Below are 18,159 nucleotides of genomic sequence, written 5' to 3'. Positions count from 1 at the left end.
CAGCCTTCACATTTAGGTCCATGGAATGGGTAGCCCTAGTCCCGTTTGATTTATGGATATGCAGCAAATTTATTAGGTTTTGGTTTGAAATTGCTCTGTAAGCCAGGCATAAGTCTCCCCTAAGAAGTCTATATGATACAGAGTATAGAGACAGGGACTTTAGTTGGTCTGTGTAAGGCATGTGCAGGAGTCCCTTGAACTTCTCTGTTAGAAACCTCTGAGGTCTCTGCAGTTGCTGCAGATGGTTTGTACAGTACATGCCGAACGGGGCGTTATACTCAGTTATGGGCCAGATTAGTGCCAAGTATAAAGGAGTTGCTCTCGATGTGATGCCTTTACTAATCAAGTGTGCTATGTAGAAAACCTTCCTTACTACAATAGACACATGATGTTTGAAGTTAAGGTCGCAGTCAACCTTTGATCCCAAGTCCCTTACCACTTTGTTGGTTCTTAGGGTGTTGTTGTTGATTTGATAGTGTGAAGGGACATTGTTTGTGTCAAAGGGAATGATTATGCATTTCTTTGCATTCAGTTTGAGACCATGACTAAGTCAGCAGTTGTTGGTCTACATAACACCCTCCTGGAGTATACTGACATCATATGGGGATTCAATAATCACACCCAGTTTGCAGTTGTTTGCAAACTTTGTCAGCCACAATTCCTTAGTTTTGACCTGAGATTCTGAAAGTATATACCAAACAGCAGGGGCCCAACACTGACCACTTGGCACCCCGCTGGTAACATGCCTGCTGGTTGATATGGAGTCACCCACTTTGATAGTGTGTGTCTGGTTTTTCAGCCAGTTGGCAACACATCTTACAACGAAGGGGTTTACATTAAGTTTGCTAAGTTTATTGGTAATGCCTGAGTGTGGGATTGTGCCAAAAGCCCTTGCCAAGTCAAAATATATTGTGTGCACAGGTTTGCCCTCGTAAATGGCCCTGGTCACATTTTTGGAGAAAGCAACCAGATTTCACAGGCAGGCTCTACCCTGGATGAAGCCAAACTGGGTAGGATCCATGGTTTGGAGGTCGCCTATGTCTTTATTTATGAGGTCCATAATGATATGTTCCATGGCCTTACAGATGAGACTGGTCAGGCTTATGGGTCTGTAATTCCATGGATCTGTTGCTAGGTCACCTTTGTGGAAGTGAATAACTTGCTGCTCTCCATTCTGCAGGAACAAATCCTGTGGTTAGGCTATGATTGAAAAGGGTACATAATGATGATGCTAGTTCATGTTTTAGCCTGTTTAGAAGACAGCCTGGGATGACGTCTGGTTCCATAGAGGCTGTGTTTTTTTTTTACCTTGGACAAGGCTTTAATGACCTGCTCTTCAGGGATTCCTATTACCTGATTGAACGTTTAGGTTAGCGAATACCTAAATGTTGATCTGGTAATAACGAAAGCAAAAAAAAAATGTGAACGGACAATTTAACACAGGGAAAGAATTCCCTTGGCCAATATGCAGATTTTGCCCCTTTCCCCACTGTAGAGCGATCTTGGAGTTGGTATATTTAGTTAGGGGGTGTGTGAGGTGGCAGAGACACCCACATCGGGGGGTATGGGGGGAAGCCCCCCCCCCCCCATTTTGGTTTAAATTTCTTTTTTTTTTTTTTGCGGCCGACGGAATTCATTCCCTACATTAAATCAGCCATTCGCTGTTTTAATTTTTTGATATTACCAGTTCGACATTTAGGTATTCACGAACCTAAATATTCTATCAGGTAATATAGATGCCTCTTCAGATATGTATGGTGGGGGGAGTTTGGGCGAAGGCTTGTGATAAGTTTGGAGGGGATAAGGGAGTGAAATTTTCGCCAAACCTATCCGCTATCTCTGTGGGGTCAGTGTGTGTGATACTGTTGGTTACTAGTTCTGCACATGCTTGAGTCCTACCTTTTAGGCTACGTATGTAGCTGTAAAAGGCTTTATGGTTATCCTTGGCTGTGTTTGCTAAGTTTTTCTCAATGAAGCCCTTAGAGGATTTGACAATTTGTCTTATTTTCCTTTTGAGGCCGAGGACGGTGTTTTTCCATTGTTGGGATCTTGCCTTTGTTTTCTTGGACAGCAACTTTTTGCATTTATTGTAAAGTTTGTTGATGCTAAATGTCCACCATGGCAGCTTGTTTTTACTTGGAGCTCTGCCTTTGATTGTTTCTGGTATAGCAGAGTCTATGCACTTATGCAAGCAATTGTACAAGGCTTTAGTATAAGCTTAGATGGAGTTACCACTTCCAGGTGGCGGTGGGGCTTGGAATGCATTTATACCATCAACTAAGAGGGTATAGTTTGCCTTGGTGAAGTTTTTTAGTCTGATTTCACCCTTTGTGAGTTCTGGTGTTAGTGCCAGCTCGAAGGTGACTGATTTGTTGTCAGATTTAACTAATGAGGGTCCAACAGTTGTGGCAGTGCATCTGTTTGACATGTTAGTAAGGACCAGATTTGGTATGTTTGTTCCTCTTTTTGGGGTATGAACAATTTGTTCCTGGGCATTTGAGTTAACAAAGTCAATGAACTTTTGCACTAGCAAGTTAAGGCTAGCATAGGTTTCTCTGTTGATGTAAGGATAATTGAAATCCTCCATAACCAGAGTGTTTGGTAATATTTGGATTGGTAACAGCTGCCTTTGTCAATACATCTACTTACTTTGCTGTAGCCTCTGAGTTGCAGAACAGTAAAATAATATTTCTGAAGATCTCCTCTCACTGTGTGAAAGCCCATCATTTTTGCATCACTTCTCTCCCCTGCCTCACCCTACCTACCCCAACTTAATTTTCTTTATACATATGCAGATAGCTCTCAAGCAAAACACCCACTGCACAGATTCACAACACTCACACTTCTTCATTCTCCCCCTGCTACACATTAACTCCTGCATTAATCCCTTCCGTTCATCCCTTGCAACTCCAACTCCCTTCCTCATCTACATACTCCCGACTCCAATAAATTATTCTTCATGTTCCCCAAACGTCTAAGTTTTGCCGCTTCCCTTATTTATCTTACTTATAGCTTGCCTTATATCCACTGGCCATGTTAGCCATAGGATATTTTTATACTTCTTCTCACCTCTCCACTTTGACACCCAGTCTATCTCCTTATTCTTTCTTCCAGAGTTTCAATCCTCAGAGCAATACTTTGATTCTCCACCTATTGTCACACATCCAAATTCATGGGCCAACCACACTGTGTGTGCACTCCCTTTATTAACCAGGTTAGCCTACATCACTGCAGTCAAACCTCTGTACCAGCACGGCCCATTAACTGCACTCTACAAAACTACTAAGCCTACTTTACTGTCTTACCTATACTGCTAGCTGGTGTTATAGATCTTAACCCTGGTCCTTTCAACCCCCAACAATCATACATTTCAATTCACCAGCCCCTCCCCAAATCCTTAAAGATATATCCATCTTTTACTTGAATACCTGCAGTTCAAAAAAAAAGTGAATGCAATTCACTCTGTAGACTGCATCAAACCAATCTAAGATTATAGCCATTGCAGTGACATGGTTGAAAGAAGACTCTGTTATTCCCAGCTCCATTCTGGCAAAATATTCCATCTTTACTAATAACAGGACAGATGTTAATATAAGGGATAGAATAACAATCTTGGATGATAACTAGTCTGTGTTAATGGATTATAAGCAAAATGGACCACACCACAAACACTTAAAACAAACTAGATCCTCCTAATACAGGTTCTGCTAGGACATCATACAAAACTATTTATTGTAGTCATTTATATTCCTCCTCCTGCATCTATCACCATGCTAACTAAATTACTTCACCAAATTAGTCCACACACTGATCAGCACAAACTTATAATTGTTAGTGACACAAACTTCAGCAGACCAACCCCCATAACAGTAAGCTCTATAGATTAGCAAATTCTTACCAACAAACTCATTTGGTAGACAAAAATACAAAAGGTTTGATTCTTACCTTGGGAAGCATGGCTATGCTTAAAAATTTATTTATTTTATTTATTTATTGCAGTTGGTTTACCAGGATAGTCCATTGGGCCTTGAAGAACCCGTTTTCAATGGAGTCCCGGGGAGAAAAGCTCCAAAAAATAAATAAATGTACATTAACATTTGACAGTAATATCTAGATACATGCTAGTAAAAAAACATAAGCAAAAAACATAAATGTACATTAACATTTGACAGTAACAGCCTTGGTACATGCTATCAAAGGAACAAAAGTAAAACATAAATGCAGATTAATGAACAAACATAGTAGATGAATAAAGTAGGTTATGGTATTACAGGGCATTTAATAGAGTTGGTTATGTGGGGTGGGTGCAAGAGCATTCCCATTGAGATGCTAGGTGTAAGAAAAGTGACTTCTTGAAGGTAGAGTGGTTAGAGGTAATGCGGATGTTTGGTGGTAGAGAGTTCCAGAGGCGAGCAAGGCTGAAGGAAAGAAGGTTTTTGCCTGGGGGATGAGTAGGTTTGTGCACTTCTAGTAGATTTTGATTATTAGACCTTAGAACTCTGTTTGGTAGGTGCATTTTAAGGGCAGAGGAAAGGGAGGGACAGTTGGAGGGGTTTAGAATAAGCTTGTGGGCGAGAGTTAGTTGAGTGTAAGTAAGATAGTTGGGAAGTTCTAACCATTTTAGTTTATGGAGGGAGAGACAGTGGTGAGTGGAAGACCTATGAGCGGTGGCGAATTTAGCAATTTTGTTATAGCAAGAGGTGAGCTGTTTTTTTAACAAGGACTGAAGATTAGTAAGTAGTGGGGCACCATAGAGAAGGGAGGGGATAAGGAAGGAAGTAGCTAGAGTGATTTTAGTGGTGGATGTGAGGTAGGCATTTTGTCTATACAGCATGCCAAGATTTTGATGTGTTTTTTTGATGTTTTTTTGTAGGTGGGAATTAAATTTTAGTTGGTTGCCAATGTGGACCCCAAGTACTTTGGTCTCTGACACTATTTCGAGAGGCGAGTTATTTTGACTAGTAACTAAGAATGAGTTCATGTTGGGAGGAGTGAGTTTGGAGGGAGTAAATAACATTAATTTGGTCTTGGTGGCATTGAGAGCTAGATGATTGCTTAGCATCCATTGTTAGTGGAAGAGAAGGCGTCTTGAGTAAGTTTTTGTAGTGTGGAGATAGAAGAGGCAGAGCAGATGATAGTAGAATCGTCTGCATATTGGATGATGCTAGAGAAAGGGATAGATTTGTGGAAGTCGTTAATAAAGATATTGAAGAGTAGAGGACCCAGTATGGAGCCTTGTGGAACTCCGGTAGGGGTACTTAGGAAGGAGGAAGTTGCTTTTTTCCATTTTACAGCTTGATTTCTGTTGGATAGATAGCTAGAGAACCAGTTCAGAGAGGAGGAGGATAGGTTGAGTTTGGAGAGTTTAGTTAAGAGCAGGCTGTGAGAGATAGTATCGAAGGCTTTGGAAAGATCAAGGAGTAAGGTGGAAACGATTTGTCCAGAGTCGCGGGCTTTATTGACGATTTCAAGGAAGGAGAGAAGGGCAGTCATGGTGCTATGATTAGGTCTGAAACCGTGTTGTGTGGGGGTAATAAGATTGTTGTCTAGGAGATGAGGAAGGAGTTGGAGTTGCACACATTTTTCAAGGATTTTTGAAATGGGGGACAGGATGGCTATGAGACGGAAATTAGTAATGCTGTTATTGTTACCACCTTTGTGTAATGGTATAATAAATGCTTGTTTCCAAATTTGGGGAACTGTGCCTTCTTGTAGGGAGCGGTTAATTAAGATGCTAATGGGGTAGGCAAGACTTTCAGCAGCAATGCCAAGAAAGTAAGAAGGGATATTATCAGGAGCATTGGTACATGGTTTCAATTTCTGAAGGAGTTTCTTAATAGTAGCAGTAGGAATGGGATTTAAAGTGAAGAGAGTGCAGTCGGGGGGCGTTGAATTTTGGGGTGGTATAGATGAGGATAGAATTTGTGTAGAAAAGGGGGTAGTGGAATTAGTGGGTGGGGAGTAGGGTGTGGATGTAGAGATTATGGGGGTGGGTGAAGGGGTATTAGATGATAGGGAGGAGATAGAGAATGAGGAGGTCAGTTTGGAAATAGAGTCAATAAAGAAGGAATTAAATTGGGTAGCTAAATCTAGTTCTGGAGCATTTGGATCTGGGGTAGGAGTATCTGGTTTGCTGGGGTGGAGGAGAGTGGAGATTCCTTTCCAGAATTTTTGAGGGTTGTTTTTGTTTTGGTTTTGGAGTGTAGAGAAATAGTTTTGTCGATCAAAAGAGATGTGTTTCTTAACTTTATTGCGGAGCATTTTGTATTCGTTAAGGAGTGGGGTTGCCTTATGTTTTTGGTAGCGTGCCCACACTTTGTCTCTTTGTCTCACGGTAGAAAGAGTAGTTTTAGATAGCCAAAGGGCTGATTTAGTTTTTATTCTCTTTGTCTGTAGGGGAGCTTGGGAGTCAAGTAATTTTAAGAATGTTGAGTTGAAGTATGAGGCTGCATTGTCTAGAGGTAGTGTTTTTAGACAAGTCCAATTTACTGCTTTTAGTGAGTTTGAAAAGGTTATTGGGTTGAAGTTTTTTTGGTCACGGATTGTAATGAAGTTGTGGGTCCATTGAAGGATAGTGGGAAGTCGGTGGGTAAAGGTGGGTAAGTGGTCACCTAGTGGGTCGGGAAGGATGCCACTGTTGGTGAAATAGTGGGGATGAGAGACTAGAATCCAATCCAATATACTCCCATTTGAGGGGTTTTTGGCTGGGTGAGTGGGCAAGTTGATCAGTTGTGAGAAATTGTAGAGGTTGATATTAGTGGTGTTTGCAGGAGCCTGGATAAGGGCCCAGTTAATGTTTACGTCTCCAAGGATTATGGTTTCATTACTAATGTTACTGGATAGCCAAGAAAGGATAAGTTCAAGTGTAGAGATATTATCCCCTGGGGGGATATAGAGGGAAGCTATACATATGTGTTTGTAATTATTGATTTGTAGTAGAGTAAGGAGAAGTTCAGCATTGTTAAAGTGTGGGATAGGTTTGTTGTAGGGAGAAACTACTAGGGAGGAGGAATATATAAGCGCTACTCCTCCGCCTTTTTTGAGAGGTCTGTCCTTTCTTATGATGGAGTAGTTTGGGGGAACTATTTCAGAGTCCTTAATATGAGGTTTTAACCAGGTTTCAGAAATAGTCAAGATGTCAGGTTTATTGTGTATAAGCCAAGCATGAAGGTTTGGGACTTTGTTAACGATACTTTGCGAGTTTAAGGAAGTGAGTAATAAGGATTTAGTTGTGGTGGTTATAGTGGCAGGGCCTGGGTTGGGATGGATGTCGCCTGATATGAGAGTACTAATCAGGTGTGGTATATAATAGTTTAGGTGAATAGATATCAAGGTGGTGAGATTGGGGTTTATTGTGAAATGGAGGGATTTACTAGTAGTTATAGGAATGGAGATTGTGTGATGGGAGATAAGTTTGTATCGAAAAAGAAGGAGGTTGTCTGAGGGGTATAAATAGGGGGAAATAAGAGAGTATGATTGTGATGGAGGTGAGTTGTGGTGGTTAGTTATATGAAAGGATTGGAAGGTGAAGGAAATAGTGGGCTGGGAGAGATGGTGGAAATAAGATAAGGAGAGGAGAAGTAGTAGTGAAAGGAAGATGAAGGAGTATTTAGAGAGCATGTTGTAGAAGAGTAACAGTAGAACAGTAATAGAATAGTGTTGTTTGGTATATAGGAGACAGTTTTATATAGAGGAAGTGTATGTTATCTTAGAAGTGATGAGAGTAGTATTAGTAAAAAGACCCTGTATGGTTGTTAGCTTCGTAATCATCTATGAACACATGAAGACTGTCTCTAATCACCAAATGTTTCAGCATTCTGGCATTAAACCCTTACTAACATACCTGAATATGTGAAATCACTTCATGTCCTACCCAACACTCTCACTGATCACTGCTCAGTGCTTAATGAAAGTTGCAAAACTGCCTCCTTAAATTATGTTTTTGAGACAGATTCCTTACAGTTCTGACTGCTGTGGAACTTCCAACTACTAGACTGGGCTAGTCTCTATATCTGATGAATCCCACATCTGCCCTGTCCACCTTCCACAAGTTGCTCAGCCCTATCCAGAAAAGAATCATTTAAAAAAATATCAGGACTAAAGAAAATGTTGCACCCTGGCTTAAAATGAGATCAAAAGCAAAATCAAGGAATGGGATAATACAAGGAAACATGGAAAACTGACAGATGCAGTCATGATCAATGAACTCTAGTCCAGAAACTTAGGAAGGAGGCCAAGATGTATACTAACACAGCAAAAGGAACAAACATGAAAAACATCCAACAACCCAAAGTGAGGCTACCAAAGCATTTAGTAAAATCCATTGCACCAAGCAATATATTTTCAGTTAAGGTAGGTCACCAAACGGATCACCAAACAGATCTTCAACAGTGTCAAGTAAACTGATCACCATTTTTCCCCAAGTAACCCAGCCTATATTTGCCACTAGGTCCACCCTATTCTCTGCTGGACAAATACTGTGACCATCCCCCTTTCTACTTTAAAAAGATCAGCAAACAGGATGTTAGTGAGCTGTTAGACAAGCTTAACTGCAATTTCATACGTGACCTTCACGTCATGTATTCCAAACTGATGAGAATAGGCAGTCAGATACTTTGTCAGCCTCTTGCTTTTCTGTACAGTCTCTTTTTCTGTCTGTCTGTCTGTCTCTCTCTCTCTCTCTCTCTCTCTCTCACTTCTAGTACAATCTTTAATCCCTTCAAGCAAACACTCATTGTCCTGCTGCCCAAAGTACCATCACCATTGCTATTATCTGCCACTGACTTTAGACTAATTGACAAACTTCTTTCAATTGCAAAAGTTTTATATCAGTAAATATAACATTTTGGTTTGGTTTGACAGAGAACATGGTTATCATCCTTCGTATAGCAAAATCACTCCTTTATATTGTGTTGCTAATAATATGTACGAGAATATGGACAGTGGATTACTAATTAGTGCTATTTTATCTGACATGAAGTGTGCATTTCAGGTAGTGAACTATAATCTTCTTTTCAAGCTAACAGATGATGGATTTTCCGATGAGGTTAACATTTGGTTTAAAAACTACCTTACTGGAAAAATACATTACCAGCAGAACATTCAAAGTAAAAGGACTGAAACTTCAAAGAGAAACTGTCATGCTAACCTCAGGGTTCCCACAGGATTCTGTCTTTGGCACTCTTTTGTTCTGATTAGTTATGAATGATTTACCATGGGATCTTCCACACCTTTACTGCATTCTTTATGCAGATGATATTGTCATTACATATGATGGCCCACATGCATCACCAGGGGCTTACAATTGGATTACATGCAACTGTGGAACTTGTTATAAATATTTTAGAGCATAGGTGATGCAGTTTGGAACCTCAAAATGTATTAAAATTGCTCTGAAATCATTACCACCAACTCCACCAATATACCATTGTAAGTTACCATACCCATAAATATCTAGGAGCCACTTTAAACCATTCTTTAACATTTATCACACACGTCCACAGCTAGCTGGTAGTCAGGTAATGACACAGCTTACATTGCCTACAATAGTCTAATGTTCTTGCCCAAGAAGGCAGAAGAGCAGCTGCTGTTAATATATTAATACCAAAGCTTGAGAGGAACAGTTACTGGTAATATATTAATATAATATCTAAGCCTGAGAGTAACAGTTACTGTTAATATATTGATACCAAAGGTTGAGAGGAACAGTTACTATTAATATATTAATATAATAATACCAAAGCATGAGAGGAACAGTTACTAGTAATATATTAATATGTTAATATAATAATACCAAAGCTTGAGAGGAACAGTTACTGTTAACATATTAATATAATAATACCAAAGCTTGAAAGTAACAGTTACTGTTAATATATTAATACCAAAGCTTGAAAGGAAGAGTTACTATTAATATAATAATACCAAAGCTTGAGAGGAATGGTTACTGTTAATATATTAATACCAAAGCTTGAGAGGAACAGTTACTGTTAATATATTAATACCAAAGCTTGAGAGGAACAGTTACTGGTAATATATTAATATAATACCAAAGCTTGAGAGTAACAGTTACTGTTAATATATTAATACCAAAGCTTGAGAGGAACAATTACTATTAATATATTAATATAATAATACCAAAGCATGAGAGGAACAGTTACTGGTAATATATTAATATATTAATATAATAATACCAAAGCTTGAAAGTAACAGTTACTGTTAATATATTAATACCAAAGCTTGAGAGGAACAGCTACTGTTAATATATTAATACCAAAGCTTGAGAGTAACAGTTACTGGTAATATATCAATACCAAAGCTTGAGAGGAGCAGTTACTGGTAATATATTAATACCAAAGCTTGAGAGGAACAGTTACTGTTAATATATTAATACCAAAGCTTGAGAGGAACAGTTACTGTTAATATATTAATACCAACGTTTGAAAGGATCAGTTGCTGTTAATATATTAATATAATAATACCAAAGCTTGAAAGTAACAGTTACTGTTAATATATTAATACCAAAGCTTGAGAGGAATAGTTACTGGTAATATATTAATACCAAAGCTTGAGAGGAACAGTTACTGTTAATATATTAATACCAAAGCTTGACAGGAACAGTTACTGTTAATATATTAATACCAAAGCTTGAGAGGAATAGTTACTGGTAATATATTAATAATAAAGCTTGAGAGGAACAGTTACTGTTAATATATTAATACCAAAGATTGAGAGGAACAATTACTGTTAATATATTAATACCAAAGCTTGAAAGTAGCAGTTATTGTTAATATATTAATATAATAATACCAAGGCTTGAAAGTAACAGTTACTGTTAATATATTAATGCCAAAGCATGAGAGGAACAGTTACTGGTTATATATTAATATAATAATACCAAAGATTGAGAGGAACAGTTACTGTTAGTATATTAATACCAAAGCTTGAGAGGAACAGTTACTATTAATATATTAATATAATAATACCAAAGCTTGAGTGGAACAGTTACTATTAATATATTAATATAGTAATACCAAAGCTTAAGAGGAAAGGTTACTCTTAATATAGTAATACTAAAGCTTGAGAGTAACAATTACTCTTAATATATTAATACCAAAGCTTAAGAGTAACAATTACTGTTAATATATTAATACCAAAGCTTAAGGGGAACAGTTACTGTTAATATATTAATACCAAAGCTTAACAGGAACAATTACAGTTAATATATTAATACCAAGGCTTGAATGTAACAACCACTTCACTATGTTGCTTTCTCCTTAGAATACTTTTGTACTAACAGACAACAAAAAAGAAAATACTGAAATTCCTTCATCTGGGCAGTAGAAATGAACATCAGTGCAAATGCTCTAAATAAATACAAGTGGATTCCTAACACAGTGAGAGCACTACTGGTCCTAAACACACTGACATTTAAATTACTACATGACAGATACTGTCCACCCCTGCAACATAAGCCTGCTTTCAGAAACAATCCTACAATCTTCGATGGTCTGAAGGAATTTCATTAATCAGGTCCCCTTTCCAGCTTTCCATTGCTGAAAAAGCTTGTACCAAACCTGCTTCAGCCTACTGGGATAATATCCTGGATTATATCAGACACATTAACAATATAATTCATTTCAGGCAGAAACTAAGTGATCATATGCTCAAGGGGAATTCATGTACATGTTTTTTTACAGATCCTTGGTAAGAAACACATACTGTTATATTTCTGGTCTGTACATACCTGCAGCCATGAATGATAGCTAATCCTGCTAAGATTATTCTTTGTTCTACACTGCAGCTGGCATTGTCTCTACCCTTTCAGAACTTTTTGTCAAAATGTACTTTGCATGTAAATTTTTTAAATAATATCCATGGTTCTCCCCTTTAACTGTATTATTTCAATGTAGGCATATAACTAACATATATGTAATGTATATTAGCTATATGCTCATGTCTGTTACAAATTAAACTTGTATTTTTGTTATGATTCTTAATGTTTTAGTGTAAGTTGAACTTGTATTCTTTGTTATGATTGTTTTTGTCTCTGCCTTCTTGGCCATGGGCAAGTTCACTTATCTGTTTAAAAAATGTAATAAAAATATAATAAAAAAACTACACTGAACTGTAGCAGCATACAAGAGTTGGTGTAGTAGAATTCATAGGAGGCAAGCAATAGTAAATATATTCTTCTCAAAGGATGTTGCAAAGTAAGAGTGCATAGTTTCCTGGAAAGATAAACATGAGCATAATTCACGTGTACAATTAAATATGTGCATTCATCTTCTATGACATCCTTCACACACCCTTCATACAGTAACAACTCCTAGATTTCTACAAACAAGTGTGTTGGCACCGTTCAGGTAAAAAGTATTCATAGTGAAACATTTAACTGTCATAAAAGTCTGTGTTAAAAGGTATTCGTAGTGAAACATTTAACTGTCATAAAAGTCTCTGTAGAAAAGTATGTAATAAAGCGTGCATGTTTCAGCAAGCATTTCTAGTTTAGAAAAACAGAACGGAGTAGTGTGTATTGCACAACATTCAGTGCCAATAACAGTCCTCACAAAAGTATGTTGCAACAGCACAAAGGTTCCTACACAGGCCATTTCGGAGATATAAAGCACTGCAGTACAACATTTAGTCCATATGACACTTACCTACACAATTATGTTGAATGACAGCAGACACCTCCCTGTATTTAAGAAAAGCATTACCATAGTGCAGACACATGAAACACACCCATGTTTATTGTGCAATATAATCACCTCATGACAGTCATCACAGAATGGTACTCAGTTACAGAACAAAAGTTCCTGTAAAGAGATGCCTCCACAGTTATCCAGCAACCTGTAGAACTGTTCTGGAAATGAATGAATTCCCAGCATTATCAGGAAGCTATATACCATGGCATATAGGCACAGGTACACACTATTTGCAGATATGTGCAGCTCATGGGCAATGTTTGCAATGACATCAGAGTGTGAGAAATAGCAGATGTGAAGAGAGCATGGTGCAGACAGTGTCATCATGTTATGAATGACATATTCACCACGCAGTACTGTACAGATGAGGTGTGTCGTAGAACAATGATGGCATAATAGAATGATTGGAAAGACAAAGCTGCAGAAAACATTTTCCTGTCCTCTTCCCAATCATATGTATCTGAAAAACTTAAAGTCTGGGTGCTGGATAAATATTAGGTTTATTAAAACAGGGCCTACAGTAAAATATCTGTCCAGACCTGAGCTCTGAACTCTAGCCTGATCCATCTCTGAGAGAATTAATTACATCAAATGTAGGTAGGTCTGCTTCACATTACCACCCCCCACCTGTACTGGAAGCAAATTTGCCTGAACCTAGGAACAGCTGTGCTACAAAGTGTCTTGATTCTTACCAGCATATCTTTTGTGTAGCACCCAAGCTCCCCACCAGTCTTGAACTGCAGCCTCTCAAGACATTTATGTGGTGACAGGATGTCAGCTGACTTACATTTCTCCCTACAGTTTCACAAACTATGGTGAGTTTACAAGGACTAAGGTCATGGCTGCTTATCAGTGATTTAATAGACAGCCTATAGACAGAAATCTTGCAAAGCAACGTAAGTAATGGTGCACCCATAAAACCCAGATAACTGCAGCGAATGCATCCTTCTACAGATGCAGGGATCCTCACTGATTGTTAATTGTGTAACTTGTACACAGTAAAGTCAAATGCCTTTTATGCATCCTACAGTGTTTTAAATCTACTCTCCTCTCTCATCTGTTTCCTGATGGGAGCTTGATAATGACTGGTCCATATAAGTTTGTGACTTCATATGTATGTCCCTGTTGAGGCTGTGATAGTCTTTCTGCTCCACCATTGTTCATATCAATCACCAGTTTTGCAGTCTATCTCCTCTTGCCCATCCCTCAACGTTAAGTATGCCAATCTGAATGGATTAGTTGCCTGAGATGCTGGAAAACTATATTCTTTTTTAAAATTTATGAAATCTTTGCATTTTAAGGTGTGACATGAGTTCACATACATTAAAAGAAAAGAAAAGAAAAAAAAACTTTTTCATTCACTCCAACATTACACAAACTGCAATTCCTGCATAACCTTAAACCTCACTTTTCCTTGAGCATTATTCTGCATTTATTGTTCTGACAAATTCCATTTATTTCTATAAAATTTGCTCCTTCCCTTTTCTAAAAACCAATCCTCCAATTATTTTATGTTTTTGTAACATTCAGTACTTTTATTACAGTTTGTTTAGGTTCTTGTTTCCATTTTCTAGTAATTGCTTTTTTGGCCACCAGTCGCATTAAAACTTATATCCCAGCTCAAAAAAAAAAACTATTTCATTAGTTACTATCAATCATTTCTGTCAAAGTACTCTGTAGGGAACTTTCAAAACCTGCCAACTCATTCCATCCTTCCATGCTTCACAAGTCACGTCTGACCTCTTTAGTGACATATCGAACAGCCACCACCATCCACAAAGTTTACCAGGGAAGTATGGAACAGACTTAGATTGCCAGGCCTTTTTTTCTATATAACACTGCAGGCACACCTAGGGACAACTTAGAGTCAATAAACCTGCATACTGTATGCCTTTGGGAGGTGAGAGGAAGCCAGAGTAGCTGGAGAAAACCTACATGAGCATAGGGAGGACATGCAGCCATGCAGAAAGCACACTAGCTGAGAAGTGTGATAGAGAACATTTTCTGTGAAGTGCTGCCACTTTTCTGCCCTTGTCGGATCAGTACGCTCCCAAACAGCATTTTCAGTTTCAACTCTCATCCTCATTGCATCTTCAACACTTACTACCTACCTGAGGAACAATCCTCTGAAGTCTGCATGAAGTATAAAAATGCAAATGCTTCCATGCAAAAAACATATACCTTCTGGGCTTTGTAGACTACCTAAAAGCCTTAGAGCTTTTTATCAGTTATTCATTTGTAATTTGTCTTTCTAGTCTCTTTTTCTAATCTTTTTTTTATCTCCTCTGATTTTTTCATATTTATCATGCAGTGATTTATAGGTTCTAATAATTATCCATTTTAATAAAATCTTTTGAACTAAATGCAACTAAAACCTCTACCAAAGCTGATGTTTTAATTAATACTATCCTTTTCTTTGCCTACTCACTGTATCCATTCCTGATAGAAAAATCAGTCTCTTTCCTGCAGTTCAAACTCCTGCTTAGCCTCATCCCTATGGCAATGTGAAAAGTTTTTGATGATGTATCCAATGTCCAAGAGCATACAGCAGATATTGTTGACAGCCACTTTCAAATACTGTTGACTGTGGCACTCTTCTCCACTGTTATTTGATTATGTAGCTGATATATATATATATATATATATATATATATATATATATATATATATATATATATATATGTTACAGATATTGGATTCCCCACTGAATATAACACTGCCTGAACAAGACACCAATCCAAAAAAATATATAATAAGCCTAAAAACACTAAGTTGATTAAAAACAAGGTTAAGCACTTTCGTCCCTTCATGGGACTTTATCAGAACTAAATCTATTTTCCCATTAAAGGCTGTATTGCTATATATATATATATATATATATATATATATATATATATATATATATATATATATATATATATGGTAACAGATCAATATTAAATTCTTAAAGAGACAAAAACACCCCGAAATGTAAGTTGCTAACTTATAATTCATACATCTAAATTATTTATAAGTATTTGTAATGGTCATATTTAATATAGTTTGTCATTTTTAATTTGTTTGTCATTATATTTATATTAGAAGTATTTTATTGACATTTATGAATTAATTCACTTGAGGATGATGCTTGCTTACATTTTGGGGTGTTGTGTCTCTCTAAGAGTTACAAATGGTCCATTTAAAATGAATTACTTGTATTTCACATATCAGCAATTCCCAGTGCTATTGTGTACTGCACAGACTGCTTAGAAGTTGAAAATCTAAATTATTATTAAAGTCTCCTGCCTTGAAATATATACAGTAATGTACCTATTCCTAGAATGACATCTTACTATGATATTTTCTGCTTTACAGGGTAGCCAGCAGGTAAAAAAATCAGGAAAATAAATGCATTCTATTAGAATATATAAAATGTCACATAAAATATAAACAGAGGTACATGCATCTTGAGGTGCAAATGTAATCTGAGTTTGCAAGCATATTTCCCTGTCTGCAGATGTTTGTGCTGGTGAATGAGATTTCCTGAAGTAAATTTTATTGTAGCCCTGGCACAAAAATTATTCATCTGTGTAATGGAGTCCATTTGTCAGACAGCCAACCAACTACGTAAGCTGAATGGGTAGACATTTACTAGGCTCCATCCTGCTGAACCTTGGTGTGACTCATCGTCAAGTTCAGGTGTTTATGTCCTGGAATGGTGAGGTGAAGAACAAAGATTAACAATTAGTCTGTGGTCTGTAGACTGTAGGCATAGTGGGATGTTGCTGCCATTATGTGCTTAGAATTTGGTGTGCAAGAAATGTGGATTATGCTGTCTGTTGAAGGGTTTTCTGAATAAAAATGGTATATTTTTGGCAAGTCAAGAGTTGTTAGGTTTCCTTAAGAAATATATGAGCCAGTCCACCGCCATTATGAAACTTACTTCTAAGGAAAGTAAAACGAGTCTTGTATTTCTAGATATGATACTGGAAAAGAATTTGAGTAATGAAAAGCTGGTCACACCCACTAATAGGAAGAGTGTGGCTGGCAATGCTTATTTGAACTTCCAAAGCATGTACCCCTCTACCTTGAACAATATATTGCTAAGTGTCATATGGTTAGAACTTGTAGTGTTAGCTGAAGATGAGGTTTTTGTTGAGAAAACATCTTGAAATCTAGGTGCCTAGTAGCCAAAAATCAGGCTTATAACCAATACTGTACAAGTTCTCTGAGCTTATTGTGGTAGGGGTCTCTGACCTTATTTTGGTAGGGGAAGCTGTCCTCAAAGATACAAACTTAGGTGCAAATAATGAAATACCACTGCGCATTCATTGAGTAAAAAAAGTCTACAGACTGACATACAGACCAGATTATATAACCTACTGACTACCCAAAAAGCATGGCTGCTCAGTGTATTGCACTACAGAGCTCTCTTAACAGGAACATCTCCTTTACAAGAGATTGCTGTTTGATAAATAGCATACTGATCAGCAAGTCTAAGATTAATATTCAAACAGCCAGTCCACCTCCATTTATGCTCAGGCCTCTGCCCAATTTTTCTGAGACAGTGGGGTCATAATCAAGCCATGGCTTATATAGGGTAAGACAAAACAGATGTACATGAACTGAGGTAATCAGGTCTGAAAAGGCTCCCATATCCTTTTGCAGTCAGGAAGAAGCTCACCTGAACCACCTGCAATGGATGCTGAATGGAACTAGTGTTAGGTAGGAATTAGCTGATCAATTGCTACAGCATTTAACTTCTTACATTCAGTTCAAATCTAGGGGATTGCAATTTGGGGAGGTTCACTGTGAATCAGACCAGTTGGTGATCTGACCATGAGACTGGCTTCAGAAACAAGCCTTAAGTTGTCATACCTTGCTAGGAAAGTTAGGACAATGGACTCCTTATTGACAAATGGCCAGAAGGCGTCTCTAATTTTGTCAGTTCCTCTCAGTATCCACCTTGTTATTTAAAATGACATCTCTGTTATTTTAACTAAGTGTATTTCATTATCTTGATCCTGTCTATCCTGCTCCCTGCATGTTTGGTTGTTTACATTTTTAGCATAGTAATAGAACTACTAAATAATTTAACAGTACCTCCTTACTAATATCCTGCTCTTTACTATACCTGTTGTTTGTTGTGTACCTCATTCTTTGTATCCCGCATCCTTTTGTATACATATTTCTTCCTACATGCGTTCACGCCATTCATGGCTTCCTCTTCTTTCTCCTCATTCCTTCCCAATTGCACACATTGTACAAGTGAAATGTCTTCTTCCTGTTTGTTCCTTTCTGCCCATATACTAAAAGAGAAAGCCTTCAGAGGAGGAGGAGGATGTTATTCAGACAGCTAGTGGGGGCATTTTGTATATGCCCAAACCCCTTGTTTCTGTGGCAACTGATGAACATGGTTGCAGTACTGGTCCCAAAGCATTCACACTTCTAATCATTCTCAGCCCTGGCTATGGAG

Source organism: Protopterus annectens, chromosome 4.part1 (assembly GCF_019279795.1).
Source record: "Protopterus annectens isolate FY-2018-M chromosome 4.part1, PAN1.0, whole genome shotgun sequence".
Classification (NCBI taxonomy): Eukaryota; Metazoa; Chordata; order Ceratodontiformes; family Protopteridae; genus Protopterus; species Protopterus annectens.
The sequence above is the reverse complement of the archived record's forward strand: the minus strand, read 5'-3'. Positions refer to the sequence as shown.